We start from the raw sequence: 7,468 nt of genomic DNA, 5'->3' as shown, positions 1-7,468 counted from the left end.
TATACCAGCATTACTGTCACTATTAATTATGACTTAATTATTCTATCAACATTATGCATGGCTATCATTAATAACAATTATTAATTAGCATAATCATTATTTATTATTTCTTATTAACATTCAATTAATTCCTCCCCCCCATTTCTATTATTAATCCTAATAATAATTATTAATTATGATTGTTCAACCTTGGCGCCAATTTTTAATTCCTTTCCCCATTATTAATTATTATTATATTATTAATTCTTAGATCTCCTCCTAATAATCCTTATTAATTATGATTGTTCAACCTTGGCGCCGATTTTTAATCCCTTCCCCCCTTGTTATTAATTATTATTATATTAATGGATCATTATTAATTAATTCTTAAATCTCCTAATAATCCTCATTAATTATGATTGTTCAACCTTGGCGCCGATTTTTAATCCCTTCCCCCCTTGTTATTAATTATTATTATTATATTAATGGATAATTATTAATTCTTAAATCTCCTAATAATCCTCATTAATTATGATTGTTCAACCTTGGCCCCGATTCTTAATCCCTTCCCCCCTTATTATTATTAATTATTATTACGTTACTGGATCATGATTAATTAATTCTTAAATCTCCTCCTATTCCTTGGTGGAATAATCATAATTAAGAATGATTATTTAATTCCTTCCTCCCCCACCCCTCAATTCCCCCTCGTTATTATATTATATTAATTGTATCAGTGATTAATTGTTGGATTAATTAATTATTTTTCAATTCTCCTTCCACCTTGGCGCCGATTTTTAATTCCTTTCCCCCATTAATTATTATCGCATTAACGGATCATTATTAATTAATTAATTCTTAAAATCTCCTCCTATTCCTTGGTGGGATAATCATAATCAATAACGATTATTAAATTCCTTCCTCCCCAACCCCTCAATTCCCCCTCGCTATTCTATTAATTGTATTAATGAGTATTTATTTATTTATATGACTTATTTATTAATATGACTTATTTATTAATATGAATTAATTATTAATAGTAATAAGTTATTAATATTAATTGTTGTATTGATTAATTTTCGATTCTCCTTCCACCTTGGCGCCGATTTTTAATTCCTTTCCCCCATTAATTATTATCGCATTAACGGATCATTATTAATTAATTAATTCTTAAAATCTCCTCCTATTCCTTGGTGGGATAATCATAATCAATAATGATTTATTTAATTCCTTCCTCCCCCACCCCTCAATTCCCCCTCGTTATTATATTAATTGTATTAATGATTAATTATTTATTAATATGACTTAGTTATTAATATGAATTAGTTATTAATATCAATTAGTTATTAATATCAATTAATTATTAATTAATTATTTTTCGATTCTCCTTCCACCTTGGCGCCGATTTTTAATTCCTTTCCCCCATTAATTATTATCGCATTAATGGATCATAATTATGAATTAATTAACTCTTAAATCGCCTCCTCATAATCCTATTCCTTGGTGGAATAATAATCGTAATCGATAACGATTATTAAATTCCTTCCTCCCCCACCCCTCAATTCCCCCTCGTTATTATATTAATTGTATTAATGATTAATTATAGTATTAATTAATTGTTTATTAATATTAATCATTTATTAATATTAATTAATTATCAATATGACTTATTTATTAATATGACTTATTTATTAATATTAATCATTTATTAATATTAATTATCAATATGACTTATTTATTAATATGACTTATTTATTAATATTAATAAACTATTAATATCAATTATCAATATGACTTATTTATTAATATGACTTATTTATTAATATTAATTAACTATTAATATTATCAATATGACTTATTTATTAATATTAATTAACTATTAATATTAATTAATTATCAATAGGACTTATTTTTTTATATGACTTATTTCTTAATATTAATTATTAATATTAATTATCAATATGACTTATTTATTAATATGACTTATTTATTAATATTAATTACCTATTAATATTAATTATCAATATGACTTATTTATTAATATTAATTAACTATTAATATTAATTATCAATATGACTTATTTTTTTATATGACTTATTTATTAATATTAACTATTAATATTAATTAATTATCAATATGACTTATTTATTAATATGACTTATTTATTAATATTAATTAACTATTAATATTAATTATCAATGTGACTTATTTATTAATATGACTTATTTATTAATATTAATTGACTATTAATATTAATTATCAATATGACTTATTTATTAATATTAATTATCAATATGACTTATTTTTTATATGACTTATTTATTAATATTAATTAACTATTAATATTAATTATCAATAGGACTTATTTATTAATATGACTTATTTATTAATATTAATTAACTATTAATATTAATTAATTATCAATATGACTTATTTATTAATATGAATTATTTATTAATATTAATTATTAATATTAATTAATTATCAATATGACTTATTTATTAATATTAATTAACTATTAATATTAATTATTAATATTAATTAATTATCAATATGACTTATTTATTAATATTAATTAACTATTAATATTAATTAACTATTAATATTAATTATCAATATGACTTATTTATTAATATTAATTAACTATTAATATTAATTATCAATATGACTTACTTATTAATATGACTTTTTTATTAAAATTAATTAACTATTAATATCAATTAATTATCAATAGGACTTATTTATTAATATTAATTAACTATTAATATTAATTATCAATATGACTTATTTATTAATATTAATTAACTATTAATATTAATTAATTATCAATATGACTTATTTTTATATGACTTATTTATTATTAATTAACTATTAATATTAATTATCAGTAGGACTTATTTATTAATATGAATTAACTATTAATATTAATTAATTATCAATAGGACTTATTTATCAATAGGACTTATTTATTAATATTAATGAACTATTAATATTAATGATTAATATCCATTAATTATTAATAATTAATTAATTATTAATTAAATCATTTTTTTTTCGATTCTCCTTCCACCTTGGCGCCGATTTGGTTGCCGCACTGGCCGGCCTGCAAATGCACAATTTCCCTCATGGTTTTCGCTTATTGCCCGGTTCTTTTCGCTTAGTTGACGCGGCTTCCAGCTCGAGATGCTGCCCGGTCGACGCGCGGGAGACACTGGCGGCGTCCCAGCAACGGGCGCCGGCTTTTATACCTTTCCCAACTCGGGCGCTGATTGGTCGGCCGCTGCGGCGCGCGGGCGCTGATTGGCCGGGCCGAAACCCCCTCGCCCCGCCTCCTTGGCTGCTGATTGGAGCGCGGGTCCCGCACCTCGACGCCGATTGGGCCGCGTCCTTGTCCGTCACGATCGGTTGCCGTTGGTCCGTTTCTTCCCCCATAGGCCTCAATGGAGCGCCGTTTCCCCGCCTCCGCTGCTCATTGGTCGACGCTCCTTTCCCTCCGCGATTGCTCCGGATTGGAGCGTCCTTCCCTCAGCTCGACGCCCATTGGTCCGCCTCCTCATCCATCGTCCGGCGGGCGCTTCCCATTGGGCGCTTCCCAGCCCGCCCACCATCCCCATTCCCCTTGCGTTTCGGAGCGCCGCGCTCTCCCCATTGGTCCGCCGGAGCTTGAGTCCCGCCCCTCAGCGCCAACCAGCCAATGGCCGCTCGGAAGGGCCGGAAAGGAGGCCTCTGATTGGTTGCTTTGCGCGGGACCTTAACGGCAAAAGCAACCCGAAGCCTGAGCGTCGTGACGTCGTGACGTCCTTAGCAACGCGTCGGTTGCCTAGCAACCCGCCGCGCCAAGCGACACCTGAGCGTCACGACGTCCTTGGCAACGCGTCGGTTGCCTAGCAACAAGGCGCGGCCTAGACTTTTCCCCCTTAGAAATGAAGCCTGAGCTAAATTAGTGGCGATTTTAAAGCAGAAAGAAATGAAATAAAAGCTTTAAAGGGAGAAAAATAGGCCTTTTCTGACGTCACAGGTCGCCATAGCAACGGCTGCCTAGCAACCAGACGGCGGCCTACACTTTTCCCCCTCAAAAACGAAGCCTGAGCTAAATTAGTGGCCCATTAAAAGCAGAAAATAATGAAATAAACCGTTAAAATTAAAATAGATCAATTAGTGGCCTGTTTGAAGCATAAATTAATCAAATTAATTAATTAATAACGAAAATAGGCCTCGGTTTCCATGGCAACCAGTCGCGGCCTACCTTTTTCCTCTCAAAAAGCGAAGCCTAGCTCCATTAATGCTCCGTTTTCAAGCAGAAATTAATGAAATAAACCGTTAAAATTAAAATAGATCAATTACTGGCCTGTTTAAAGCATAAATTAATCAAATAAATAAATTAATTAACAAAATAGGCCTCGGTTTCCCTAGCAACCAGGGGCGGCCTACGCTTTCCCCCCTCAAAAACGAAGCCTGAGCTAAATTAGTGGCCCATTAAAAGCAGAAATAAATGAAACAAACCATTAGAATTAAAATAGATCAATTAGTGGCCTGTTTGAAGCGTAAATTAATCAAATAAATAGAAAAATTAACAAAATAGGCCTCGGTTTCCGTGGCAACCAGTCGCGGCCTACACTTCCCCCCCCCAAAAACGAAGCCTGAGCTAAATTAGTGGCCCATTAAAAGCAGAAATCAATGAAACAAACCATTAGAATTGAAATAGATCAATTAGTGGCCTGTTTGAAGCGTAAATTAATAAAATAAATAAATTAATTAACAAAATAGGCCTCGGTTTCCCTAGCAACCAGGTGCGGCCTACGCTTTCCCCCCTCAAAAACGAAGCCTGAGCTAAATTAGTGGCCCATTAAAAGCAGAAATCAATGAAATAAACCATTAGAATTGAAATAGATCAATTAGTGGCCTCTTTGAAGCGTAAATTAATCAAATAAATAGAAAAATTAACAAAATAGGCCTCGGTTTCCCTAGCAACCAGGTGCGGCCTACGCTTTCCCCCCTCAAAAACGAAGCCTGAGCTAAATTAGTGGCCCATTAAAAGCAGAAATAAATGAAACAAACCATTAGAATTAAAATAGATCAATTAGTGGCCTGTTTGAAGCATAAATTAATCTAATTAATTAATTAATTAATTAGGCCTCGGTTTCCACGGCAACCAGTCGCGGCCTACGCTTTTCCCCCTCAAAAACGAAGCCTGAGCTAAATTTGTGGCCCATTAAAAGCAGAAATAAATGAAATAAACCATTAGAATTAAAATAGATCAATTAGTGGCCTGTTTGAAGCATAAATTAATCAAATTAATCAATTAATTAACAAAATAGGCCTCGGTTTCCCTAGCAACCAGGTGCGGCCTATGCTTTTTCCCTCAAGAAGCGAAGCCTGTGCTAAATTAGTGGTCCATTAAAAGCAGAAATAAATGAAATAGCGTTAAAAATGGAAATAAAGTCGATAAATTAGTGGCATAAATCAATAAATAAATCACTAATTTATCTCTTTTATTTCTATTTTTAACACTTTATTTCCGTGATTTCCGTTTTAAAACGGACCATGAATTGAGCTCAGGCTTCGCTTTGGGAGGGAAAAAGGGTAGGCCGAACCTGGTTGCTATGGAAACTGAGGCCTATTTGATTGATTGATTGATTTGATTGATTGACAGGCCACTCATTTATCGACTTTATTTCCATTTTTAACGCTTTATGTACTTGATTTCCGCTTTAAAACGGACCATTAATTGAGCTCAGGCTTCGCTTTGGGAGGGAAAAAGGGTAGGCCGCACCTGGTTGCTATGGAAACTGAGGCCTATTTGATTGATTGATGCCACTAATTTATCTCTTTTCTTTCTATTTTTCATGCTTTCTTTCATTTATATTTGCTTTAAAACGGACCATTAATTGAGCTCAGGCTTCGCTTTGTGAGGAGAAAAGGGTAGGCCGCACTGGTTGCTACGGAAACCGAGGCCTATTTGATTGATTGATTGATTGATTGATAACACTGATTTATCTATTTTCTTTCTATTTTTCATCCTTTCTTTCATTTAAATTTGCTTTAAAACGGACCATTAATTGAGCTCAGGCTTCGCTTTGGGAGGGAAAAAGAGTAGGCCTCACCTGGTTGCTATGGAAACTGAGGCCTATTTGATTGATTGATTGATTGATTGATTGATTTGAATGATTGACAGGCCACTCATTGATCTCTTTTATTTCCATTTTTAACGCTTTATTTCCTTGATTTCCGCTTTAAAACGGACCATTAATTGAGCTCAGGCTTCGCTTTGGGAGGGGAAAAGCGTAGGCCGCACTGGTTGCTACGGAAACCGAGGCCTTTTTTATTGATTGATTGATTTGATTGATTGACAGGCCACTCATTTATCGACTTTATTTCCATTTTTAACGCTTTATTTCCTTTATTTCCGCTTTAAAACGGACCATTAATTGAGCTCAGGCTTCGTTTTGTGAGGGAAAATGAGTAGGCCAAACCTGGTTGCTATGGAAACTGAGGCCTATTTGATTGATTGATTGATTGATTGATTTGATTGATTGACAGGCCACTCATTTCTCGACTTTATTTCCATTTTTAAGGCTTTCTTTCATTAATTTAGGCTTTCAATAGGCCTATTTTATGGATTGATTGATTGATTGATTGGATTGATCAAATAAAAGAGATCAATTAGTGGCGTCCATCAATCAATCAATCAATAGGCCTAGAAATAAATGGAATAAAGCATTAAAAATGGAAATAAAAGAGATCAATGAGTGGCATCAATCAATCAATCAATAGGCCTAGAAATAAATGAAATAAAGCATTAAAAATGGAAATAAAAGAGATCAATGAGTGGCATCAATCAATCAATCAATCAATAGGCCTAGAAATAAATGAAATAAAGCATTAAAAATGGAAATAAAATACCGATAAATTAGTGGCATCAATCAATCAATGCTTTTAATGCTTTATTTCATTTATTTCTAGGCCTATTGATTGATTGATTGATTGATTGACGCCACTAATTTATCAATCAATCAATCAATCAATCGGCCTAGAAATAAATGAAATAAAGCATTAAAAATGGAAATAAAATACCGATAAATTAGTGGCATCAATCAATCAATCAATCAATCAATAAATAGGCCTAGAAATCAATGAAATAAAGCATTAAAAATGGAAATAAAAGAGATCAATTAGTGGCATCAATCAATCAATCAATCAATCGGCCTAGAAATCAATGAAATAAAGCATTAAAAATGGAAATGAAATAGATCAATGAGTGGCATCAATCAATCAATCAATCAATAGGCCTAGAAATAAATGAAATAAAGCATTAAAAATGGAAATAAAAGAGATCAATGAGTGGCATCAATCAATCAATCAATCAATAGGCCTAGAAATAAATGAAATAAAGCATTAAAAATGGAAATAAAAGAGATCAATTAGTGGCGTCAATCAATCAATCAATAGGCCTAGAAACAAATGAAATAAAGCATTAATAATAATAATA

General features: G+C 31.9%; 1 long non-coding RNA gene across 1 annotated transcript in view; it reads right to left on the bottom strand.

The window, feature by feature from the left end:
- The window catches only part of LOC308469208, a 4,431-nt gene extending 1,149 nt beyond the window's left edge, over positions 1-3,282 (bottom strand). Inside the window, exon 1 of the long non-coding RNA XR_013982028.1 lies at positions 3,050-3,282. This is a non-coding gene — a long non-coding RNA (uncharacterized lncRNA). The remainder of the gene's footprint in view (positions 1-3,049) is intronic.
- Positions 3,283-7,468: the final 4,186 nt, after the last annotated feature.

This window comes from Podarcis pityusensis, assembly GCF_964106645.2.
Source record: "Podarcis pityusensis genome assembly, contig: HAP1_SCAFFOLD_827, whole genome shotgun sequence".
Taxonomy (NCBI): Eukaryota; Metazoa; Chordata; class Lepidosauria; order Squamata; family Lacertidae; genus Podarcis; species Podarcis pityusensis.
Note: the sequence above shows the minus strand (reverse complement) of the source record. Positions and strands in the feature narration are given on the sequence as shown.